Below are 11,805 nucleotides of genomic sequence, written 5' to 3' on the forward strand. Positions count from 1 at the left end.
ATCGGAGGAATCCCAGGCAGGAGAGGACTCGTCAGACTTGCCAGTGACATGGCCTGCAGGACTATTGGCTTTCCTGTGTAAGGTGGAAATTGACACTGAGGGAGTTGGTGGTGTGGTTTGCAGGAGCTTGGTTACAAGAGGAAGGGATTTAGTGGTCAGTGGACTGCTTCCGCTGTCATCCAAAGTTTTTGAACTTGTCACTGACTTCTGATGAATGCGGTCCAGGTGACGTATAAGGGAGGATGTTCCTAGGTGATTAACGTCCTTACCCCTACTTATTACAGCTTGACAAAGGCAACACACGGCTTGACACCTGTTGTCCGCATTTGTGTTGAAATAATTCCACACCGAAGAGGTGATTTTTTTTGTATTTTGACCAGGCATGTCAATGGCCATATTCGTCCCACGGACAATAGGTGGCTCCCCGGGTGCCTGACTTAAACAAACCACCTCACCATCAGAATCCTCCTTGTCAATTTCCTCCCCAGCGCCAGCAACACCCATATCCTCATCCTGGTGTACTTCAACAGTGACATCTTCAATTTGACTATCTGGAACAGGACTGCGGGTGCTCCTTCCAGCACTTGCAGGGGGCGTGCAAATGGTGGAAGGCGCAAGCTCTTCCCGTCCAGTGTTGGGAAGGTCAGGCATCGCAACCGACACAATTGGACTCTCCTTGGGGATTTGTGATTTAGAAGAATGCACAGTTCTTTGCTGTGCTTTTGCCAGCTTAAGTCTTTTCATTTTTCTAGCGAGAGGATGAGTGCTTCCATCCTCATGTGAATCTGAACCACTAGCCATGAACATAGGCCAGGGCCTCAGCTGTTCCTTGCCACTCCGTGTCGTAAATGGCATGTTGGCAAGTTTACGCTTCTCATCAGACGCTTTCAATTTTGATTTTTGGGTCATTTTACTGAACTTTTGTTTTTTGGATTTTACATGCTCTCTACTATGACATTGGGCCTCGGCCTTGGCAGACGACGTTGATGGCATTTCATCGTCTCGGCCATGACTAGTGGCAGCAGCTTCAGCACGAAGTGGATCTTGATCTTTCCCTATTTTAACCTCCACATTTTTGTTCTCCATTTTTTAATGTGTGGAATTATATGCCAGTATCAATAGCAATGGCCTACTACTATATATACTGCGCACAACTGAAATGCACCACAGGTATGGATGGATAGTATACTTAACGACACAGAGGTAGGTACAGCAGTGGCCTACTGTACCGTACTGCTATATATATTATATAATGGTGGTCACTGGTCAGCAAACTGTGCAAAACTGAAATGCACCACAGGTATGGATGGATAGTATAGTTGACGACACAGAGGTAGGTACAGCAGTGGCCTACTGTACCGTACTGCTATATATATTATATACTGGTGGTCAGCAAACTGTGCAAAACTGAAATGCACCACAGGTATGGATCCGGAAGTGAACAAGCCCACAGGGGTGAAACGCGTTTTCCACAGGGGGGTCCGTTCCCTAAACACTCTCATGGCACCATTTCTTCTTACCTGACGAAGTTCTGACCTGTCTATCTGGTTTAAGGATCCGTAAGCCCTATCTATTGTGTGGATGCGTCCCACAAATAGCCACATTACAGCCATTGATACTTAATTATCTCTGCCTTTTTTTGCATATCAAAGTGATTTACTCTGTGTGGTTTTTGTTCTATGATATGGGCAATCATTATATCATTAATTGCAACCAGGTTATCATCTTGTATATTAGTACCTTTAGATGATTTCTATTATCTTATGCTTCTCAGTGTCAGAACTATATACAATCTGCATATATACTAATCCATGTGCAACAGAGGCATTAGTTGTGCATTCATATCTTTGTCTAGATTTGGGCTCACATAGGATATGCAGAGAAATATGTATAAACATTTTTGTTTGCTGCAGTGCTGATCACAAATTTAATACCACTGCCTATAACTACATTCTGCATTAACCCATTGTGGTATCTTTATGATTTCTATTACTTTATGTTTCTCAGTGTCAGCCATATACAATCTGTATATCTATGTGCAACAGAGGTATTAGTTGTGTATTCTTATCTCTGTCTAGATTTGGGCTCACATAGGATATGCAGAGAAATATGTATAAACAATTTTGTTTGTTGCAGTGCTGATTCATAAATTCAATACCACTGCCCATAACTACATTCTGCATTAACCTATTGTGATTTATACATTATCTTCCCGCTACAAGAGAATATATGTTTCACGGATGAATGCTGCTGCTCAAAAATCAAAAAATAACATTCTGTATCTATGTATGTCAATTGAGGTCTTTTTTCCTGAACAAAATCTTTTCTGCAGAGAAAAAAACTTCGCTAGATACAGCTTCACAGCCCTAACCCCAATTGGGGTAGGACATTGGTGTTTCATATGATCTGTAGCATCTCTGTGAGTTCGTCACACCATCAGAAATCACAGCCAGTCTGTTCTATTTAATCTTTGGCAATCACTCTGCCACACAGGTTTTCGTGGACTCTCATCCACGATCCACAGAGCACAGTGCTACTTTTGGGAGTACTGTAGGACCGTGCCTAACGTTGAAAGCAGATCCACATATTTTCACCCACTTTACTTATTCACCTCTTCTTCTCTATAATTTATTTCCATTATCCTTTACTTATAATTTCTTATATAGGTGCACTCTCATTGGTGTACAGATCACATAATCCTCTACTACATACCACGCTGCCAGCGCCCGATCTCGTCTGATCTGGAAGCTAAACAACGTTGGACTGGGTTAGTACCAGGAGAGGAGACTACCTGGGAATACCTGGTGTTGTAGAGCTGGAATTAATTTCCCTCTCTGTGTGAGAAGAGACACCAACAGTAGTATCACCACTTATTCTATCAAGTACTCCTTACTACCCTATCCAGTCATTCCATGCTATTTGCATTTCAGTGCCTCTATTCTTGTCCGTAAATACGGTATTTTGTTCATAATTCAGGTGTGTGATTATTATTTGGTGGACCATGGATCACTATTTAGCTCAAACTGAGTGATCATAATTGGATATTCCTATAATATCTTGACCTACTACCCCTCGGTTCCATTAATACAGAAATTCTGTACTGGTCGGGGAAATGGGGGTATGACAATTCAGTGTCTACAACCTTTCCAAATATTCTTTGAAATAAAGAGACCAGAACATTTTAACAGTTTTTCAAAATTATTTTTCTATGGATCTTTTGGATGGGCAACTATGGTTTATATTATTATGAATAAAAGTTATGTTTTACATTTTCTACCCTATAACTCTGTAAATTTATTTACATTAGTACAAGAGTGCGCCCACACAAGAGCTTTATTTCTCTCCATAGCTAGTCTGTGTGCTTTCTGGCTCTGGGCGCACCACCAACCCGGACAGCATACAATAGGAGAATTTGGTTTATATTCCTCTCCTACCCCTTATTAGGGTAATTTATTGTCCATTTTTGTTTTTTTTCATTAATATCAATATCATCATACCCCATGTGACCTGTGCCTGATCGCCCTGTGTTTTGTTATGGATGGATAGTATACTTGACGACACAGAGGTAGGTACAGCAGTGTCCTACTGTACCGTACTGCTATATATATTATATACTGGTGGTCAGCAAACTGTGCAAAACTGAAATGCACCACAGGTATGGATGGATAGTATACTTGACGACACAGAGGTAGGTAGAGCAGTGGCCTTCTGTACCGTACTGCTATATATTATATACTGGTGGTCAGCAAAATTATGCACTGTACTCCTACTATATACTACAATGCAGCACAGATATGGAGTGTTTTTCAGGCAGACAACGTATACTGGTGGTCACTGGTCAGCAAAACTCTGCACTGTACTCCTCCTATATATATACTGCTGGTCCCCAGTCCCCACAATAAAGCAGTGTGAGCACAGATATATGCAGCACACTGAGCACAGATATGGAGTGTTTTTCAGGCAGACAACGTATACTGGTGGTCACTGTCAGCAAAACTCTGCACTGTACTCCTCCTATAATACAGCTGCTCCCCAGTCCCCACAATATAGCAGTGTGAGCACTGAGCACAGATATATGCAGCACACTGAGCACAGATAAGGAGCGTTTTTTTCAGGCAGAGAACGGATAAAACTGGTGGTCACTGATCAGCAAAACTCTGCACTGTACTCCTCCTATATTATACAGCTGCTCTCCAGTCCTCCCCACAATTAAGCAATAAAGCACAATCAATCAAGTTCAACAATAAACGGAGAGGACGCCAGCCACGTCCTCTCCCTAACATTTCCAAAGCACGAGTGAAAATGGCGGCGACACGCGGCTGCTTATATAGAATCCGAATCTCGCGAAAATCCGACAGCGGGATGATGACGTTCGGGGCGCGCTCGGGTTAACCGAGCCATACGGAGATCCGAGTATGCCTTGGACCCGTGTAAAGGTATCGGTTGAGTTCGTGGGTGTTAATTGGTTTTCGGTTGGGGTTCGGTTTCCGAGGAACCGAACCCGCTCATCACTAATCATAACACTCCATCAATGCACTACATTCTCCTATCCACTGCACTACATCACTATACTACATCCCCTACACGCTGAACTACATCGCTACACTACATGCCCCTATGCACTGCACTACATACACTATATGCCACATTACATCACTACGCTACATCCCCTTATATGCTATACCACATTGGTGCACTACATGCCCCTATATACTGCAATACATTACTACACTGCACTACACCACCTTATAAGCTACACCAAATCCCCCCATCTGGGAGGCAAAGCGGAGGTTGATACTGCTAACTGGGAGCACAGTTCACTTCTATAGCTTGTACGGTGCACCGCACGCTAGTCGCATCACTGCATGGCAAAGAAGAGAGTTTAAGACAGTAGCCGACGTAGGAGAGATCCCAGGTACTGGAGCTCACCCGCACAGCGTTGGGAGCAAGCGGCGGGCAGACAGGTGGGTCAGATACATTGCCCTGGGAGCTGTCTCACTAGAGCAGCACAGCACTGTCAGTAAAAAAACAAACAAAAAACCCTGCTCCTCTGTAACTCCTTGGCGCCCACTCAAATCCTGCACCCGGGGCGCATGCCCCCTTAGGCCCCCCCCCTAGTTACGGCCCTGCACAACATGCCACTGAGAGCACTGAACAGGCAACGCAGAGCACTGGAAATGTTTTTACATAAAAAAAATAAGAATTTACTTACCGATAATTCTATTTCTCATAGTCCGTAGTGGATGCTGGGGACTCCGAAAGGACCATGGGGAACAGCGGCTCCGCAGGAGACTGGGCACAAAAGTAAAAAGCTTTAGGACTACCTGGTGTGCACTGGCTCCTCCCCCTATGACCCTCCTCCAAGCCTCAGTTAGGATACTGTGCCCGGACGAGCGTACACAATAAGGAAGGATTTTGAATCCCGGGTAAGACTCATACCAGCCACACCAATCCAGGGCCGGCGCTACCACTAGGCAGCTTTAGGCAGCTGCCTAGGGGCGGCGACCACTGGAGGGCGGCACCACACACTGAATAAATTAACAGCTGGTAGCTCCCCCCCCCCCCCCCGCGATTGGCTCCCACGTCATGTTGGCCGTTCCCCACCCCCCCCTCTCTGCGATTGGGCTCCCCCGTAATTGTGTTCACAAAGTGTTACCCGCCCGCTCTCCTGCATCTTGTTCTCCGCTTCCGCGACAGTGAGAGGGGCGTCGGACAGCCTGGGCCACGCCCCTAGCCTATCTGGAAGGCCAAGCTGCGTCCCCGGCCTTGTCGGCACTCGGCTCCCGCAGGGCTCCTGTCTCAGCAGCGGCTCCCTCTAGACGCCGGGTGGCCCGCAGCTGTGCAGCGATTGGCTCCCACTGTTACCAGGTTAATCCCCCATACCTCACCCTGTTACAAGGCTAATCTCCTCCACCCCCCCTGTCACCAGGTTAACCCACCCTCCAGACTGATCACACCTCCTGCCCCTGTTACCTGGCTAATCCCCCTGCCCCCCTCCCTCACCAGCCTAACCTCCCCTCCCCTCCTCTCCCTGTCACCAGGCTAACTCCCTCAGCAAACTAATCCCCCTCCCCCCCTGTCACCAGGCTGACCCACCCCCCTCACCAAAGTAATCACCCCTCCTCACCAGATTAACCCCTCTCACCAGCTTAATCCCCCCTCCTCCCCCTGTCACTAGGCTAAACCCCCCCCCCCCTCACCAGCATAACCCCCCCTCCTCCCACTGTTCAGGCTAACTGCCCTACAGACATATCACTCGTCCTCCCCCTGTCACCAGGTTAACACCCTCCCCTCCCCAGGCTAATTCCCCCCTCCCTCCCTCACCCGGTTAATCCCCCCCCTCCCTCCCTCACCCGACTAATCCCCCCCCTCCCTCCCTCACCCGACTAATCCCCCCCCTCCCTCCCTCACCCGGCTAATCCCCCCCTCCCTCATCCCCCCCCTCCCTCCCTCATCCCCCCCCTCCCTCCTTCCCTCACCCCCCCCCCCCTCCTTCACCCAGCTAATCCCCCCACCCCTCCCTCCCTCACCCGGCTAATCCCCCCACCCCTCCCTCCCTCACCCGGCTAATCCCCCCCCCCCTCCCTCCCTCACCCGGCTAATCCCCCCCCCCTCCCTCCCTCACCCGGCTAATCCCTCCCCCTCCCTCCCTCACCCGGCTAATCCCCCCTCTTCCCTCCCTCACCCGCCTAATCCCTCCCCCTCCCTCCCTCACCCGGCTAATCCCCCCCTCCCCCTCCCTCCCTCACCCGCCTAATCCCCCCTCATCCCCTTGTCACCAAGCTAATACCCCTCCTCCCCTGTCACCAGGCTGATCCCCCACTTCCTCACCAGAACACCAGACTGTTTTTCCCCCTATCTTCCTCCCATCTTCCATTGTTCTTCCCCATATCTCCTGCTGTTTTCCTCCCTTCTAGCACCTGATCTTCCTTCCATCCCCCTTGTGCCTCCCATCTTCCCCTGTTCTCCCACCTGTATCTCTCCCTTCTTCCTGCCATCTTACCTTCTCTCTCCGATCTCCTACTGTTCTTCCCCCTGTATCCCTCCCGTCTTACTTACTCCCATCTAGCCCCTATTCTTCTCCCTGTCTCTCTCCCGTCTTCCTCCCATTTAGACCCTGTTCTTCCTCCTGTCTTCCTCCCATCTTCCACTGTTCTTCCCCCTTTTTCCTTCCCTTTTAATTAAATAACTATTGTAATATAATAAGTAAAGCACTGAGATTTTTCTGTTTCAAACACACACACACACACACACATACATACATACATACATACATACATACATACACACATACATACACACATACATACACACACACATACACACACACACAAATATATACAGCGCTGTTCACACCCCCATACCAGTGGCCACACCCCCACCATGCTGGTCACACCCCTTGCGGTGGCACACAATAGGCCCTTCATAGATTTCAGCTCCAGGACCATGAGGACCTTAATCTGGCACTGGGTGTCCCAGAGAACCCGGCCCCCGCTTGCCAGTAGGACCAACACCTGGGCATGGAAGAGGAGGCAGCACTGAGAAGATAACAGCCGGGTCCGTGGATGGCAAAGCGAGCTGACATCTGCGTGAAGCGGCGCACAGCCGAGGGGTTACCGTCTCACCTTGTGTTAGTAAGTGGTGTCTGTTTAGTGTGTTTGTGTAAGTAAGTGGTGTTTGTGTGTCAGTAGCTGGTATCTGCATTCTTGTCAGTAAGTGGTATCTATATAGGGTGTGTGAGTGTGTGTGTGTGTGTGTGTGTGTGTGTGTGTGTGTGTGTGTGTGTGTGTGTGTGTGTGTGTGTGTGTGTGTGTGACTAAGTGTTGTCTATGTGCATTTGTGTCAGTAAGTGGTGTGTGTGTGTGTGTGTGTGTGTGTGTGTGTGTGTGTGTGTGTGTGTGTGTGTTTGCGTCAGTAAGTGGTGTCTGTGTGCATTTACGTCAGTAAGTAGTGTTTTTGTGTGTGTCAGTAAGTGGTGTCTGTGTAGTATGTGCATTTGTGTCAGTAAGTGGTGTGTGTGTGTGTGTGTGTGGGTGTGTGTGTGTGTGTGTGTGTGTCAGTAAGTAGTGTGTTTGTGTGTGTCAGTAAGTGTTTGTGTCGGTAAGTGGTGTCTGTGTAGTGTGTGTCGGTAAGTTGTATCTTTGTCAGCAAGGGGTGTCTATGTACATGCCAGTAAGTGGTATCAGTAAGGGGTGCACTGTATGTCTGTAAGTAGTGTGTGTGTCAGTAAAGGGTATATGTCAGTAAGTATCTGTGTCAGTAAATTTGTGTCAGTAAGGTATGTCTGGGTATGTATATGCCAATAACTGGTGTCTGCCAGGGGTATTTGTCAGTCAGGGGCATCTGTGTCAGTAAGAGGTATCTGCCAGTAACTAGTGTCTGTCATTTAGGGGGTGTCTGTCAGTAAGTATGTATTTGCCAACAAGTGATGTCTGTGTCAGTAAGTAGTGGTAGTGTATCTGTGTCAGTGTGTTTGTGTCAGCGGAATTTGTGTCAGTGTCTTTTTTTTTATTTATTTATTTTTTAAATATATATTTTTTTTTTTAGGGGACGGTCTCTTTTTGACAGCTGTGGAACTTCTAAGAAGCCACTGCCACAGTTTTTCCTGAGGGGTGGGTGGGTGTGGGGGTAGGGAGGGCAGCAGGCAGAGGTTTTGCCTAGGGTGCCGAGAAGCCTTGCACCGGCACTGCACCAATCACACCGTACAACTTGTGATTTGAACCCAGTTAACAGCATGATAACAGAGGAGCCTCTGAAAAGATGGCTCACAACAATAATAACCCGATTTTTGTAACAATAACTATGTACAAGTATTGCAGACAATCCGCACTTGGGATGGGCGCCCAGCATCCACTACGGACTATGAGAAATAGAATTATCGGTAAGTAAATTCTTATTTTCTCTAACGTCCTAGTGGATGCTGGGGACTCCGAAAGGACCATGGGGATTATACCAAAGCTCCCAAACGGGCGGGAGAGTGCGGATGACTCTGCAGCACCGAATGAGAGAACTCCAGGTCCTCCTCAGCCAGGGTATCAAATTTGTAGAATTTTGCAAATGTATTTGCCCCTGACCAAGTAGCTGCTCGGCAAAGTTGTAAAGCCGAGACCCCTCGGGCAGCCGCCCAAGATGAGCCCACTTTCCGTGTGGAATGGGCTTTTACAGATTTTGGCTGTGGCAGGCCTGCCACAGAATGTGCAAGCTGAATTGTACTACAAATCCAACGAGCAATCGTCTGCTTAGAAGCAGGGGCACCCAGCTTGTTGGGTGCATACAGGATAAACAGCGAGTCAGATTTTCTGACTCCAGCCGTCCTGGAAACATATATTTTCAGGGCCCTGACTACGTCCAGCAACTTGGAATCCTCCAAGTCCCTAGTAGCCGCAGGCACCACAATAGGCTGGTTTAAGTGAAATGCTGAAACCACCTTAGGGAGAAATTGAGGACGAGTCCTCAATTCTGCCCTGTCCGTATGAAAAATCAGGTAAGGGCTTTTATAGGATAAAGCCGCCAATTCTGAGACACGCCTGGCTGAAGCCAGGGCCAACAGCATTACCACTTTCCATGTGAGATATTTTAAGTCCACAGTGGTGAGTGGTTCAAACCAATGTGATTTTAGGAATCCCAAAACTACATTGAGATCCCAAGGTGCCACTGGAGGCACAAAAGGAGGCTGTATATGCAGTACCCCCTTGACAAACGTCTGAACTTCAGGAACTGAAGCTAGTTCTTTTTGGAAGAATATTGGCAGGGCCGAAATTTGAACCTTAATAGACCCTAATTTGAGGCCCATAGACAGTCCTGTTTGCAGGAAATGCAGGAATCGACCCAGTTGAAATTCCTCTGTAGGGGCCTTCCTGGCCTCACACCACGCAACATATTTACGCCAAATACGGTGATAATGTTGCACAGTTACATCCTTCCTGGCTTTGATCAGGGTAGGGATAACTTCATCCGGAATGCCTTTTTCCTTCAGGATCCGGCGTTCAACCGCCATGCCGTCAAACGCAGCCGCGGTAAGTCTTGGAACAGACATGGTCCCTGCTGGAGCAGGTCCTTTCTTAGAGGTAGAGGCCACGGGTCTTCCGTGAGCATCTCTTGAATTTCCGGGTACCAAGTCCTTCTTGGCCAATCCGGAGCCACGAGTATAGTCTTTACACCTCTCCTTCTTATGATTCTCAGTACCTTGGGTATGAGAGGCAGAGGAGGGAACACATATACTGACTGGTACACCCACGGTGTTACCAGAGCGTCCACAGCTATTGCCTGAGGGTCCCTTGACCTGGCGCAATATCTGTCCAGTTTTTTGTTGAGGCGGGACGCCATCATGTCCACCTTTGGTTTTTCCCAACGGTTCACAATCATGTGGAAGACTTCTGGGTGAAGTCCCCACTCCCCCGGGTGAAGATCGTGTCTGCTGAGGAAGTCTGCTTCCCAGTTGTCCACTCCCGGAATGAACACTGCTGACAGTGCTATCACATGATTTTCCGCCCAGCGAAGAATCCTTTCAACTTCCGTCATTGCCCTCCTGCTTCTTGTGCCGCCCTGTCTGTTTACGTGGGCGACTGCCGTGATGTTGTCCGACTGGATCAACACCGGCTGACCCTGAAGCAGAGGCCTTGCCTGACTTAGGGCATTGTAAATGGCCCTTAGTTCCAGGATATTTATGTGAAGTGACGTTTCCATGCTTGACCACAAGCCCTGGAAATTTTTTCCCTGTGTGACTGCTCCCCAGCCTCTCAGGCTGGCATCCGTGGTCACCAGGACCCAATCCTGAATGCCGAATCTGCGGCCCTCTAGGAGATGAGCACTCTGTAACCACCACAGGAGAGACACCTTTGTCCTTGGAGATAGGGTTATCCGCTGATGCATCTGAAGATGCGATCCGGACCACTTGTCCAGCAGATCCCACTGAAAAGTTCTTGCGTGGAATCTTCCGAATGGAATCGCTTCGTAAGAAGCCACCATCTTTCCCAGGACCCTTGTGCATTGATGCACTGACACTTGTCCTGGTTTTAGGAGGTTCCTGACTAGCTCGGATAACTCCCTGGCCTTCTCCTCCGGGAGAAACACCTTTTTCTGGACTGTGTCCAGAATCATCCCTAGGAACAGTAGACGTGTTGTTGGAAACAGCTGCGATTTTGGAATATTTAGAATCCACCCGTGCTGACGTAGCACTACCTGAGATAGTGCTACTCCGACCTCTAACTGTTCCCTGGACCTTGCCCTTATCAGGAGATCGTCCAAGTAAGGGATAATTAAGACGCCTTTTCTTCGAAGAAGAATCATCATTTCGGCCATTACCTTGGTAAAGACCCGGGGTGCCGTGGACAATCCAAACGGCAGCGTCTGAAACTGATAATGACAGTTTTGTACCACAAACCTGAGGTACCCTTGGTGAGAAGGGTAGATTGGGACATGGAGATAAGCATCTTTGATGTCCAGAGATACCATATAGTCCCCTTCTTCCAGGTTCGCTATCACTGCTCTGAGTGACTCCATCTTGAATTTGAACCTTTTTATGTAAGTGTTCAAGGATTTTAGATTTAAAATTGGTCTCACCGAGCCGTCCGGTTTCGGTACCACAAACAGCGTGGAATAATACCCCTTTCCCTGTTGTAGGAGGGGTACCTTGATTATCACCTGCTGGGAATACAGCTTGTGAATAGCTTCCAATACTGCCTCCCTGTCGGAGGGAGACGTTGGTAGAGCAGACTTCAGGAACCGGCGAGGGGGAGACGTCTCGAATTCCAATTTGTACCCCTGTGATACTACCTGCAGGATCCAGGGGTCCACTTGCGAGTG

General features: G+C 48.3%; 1 pseudogene; it reads left to right on the forward strand.

The window, feature by feature from the left end:
- Positions 1-2,699: 2,699 nt before the first annotated feature.
- Positions 2,700-2,816, forward strand: LOC134967127 (5S ribosomal RNA; annotated as a pseudogene).
- Positions 2,817-11,805: the final 8,989 nt, after the last annotated feature.

Source organism: Pseudophryne corroboree, chromosome 10 (genome assembly GCF_028390025.1).
Source record: "Pseudophryne corroboree isolate aPseCor3 chromosome 10, aPseCor3.hap2, whole genome shotgun sequence".
NCBI classification, from domain to species: Eukaryota; Metazoa; Chordata; class Amphibia; order Anura; family Myobatrachidae; genus Pseudophryne; species Pseudophryne corroboree.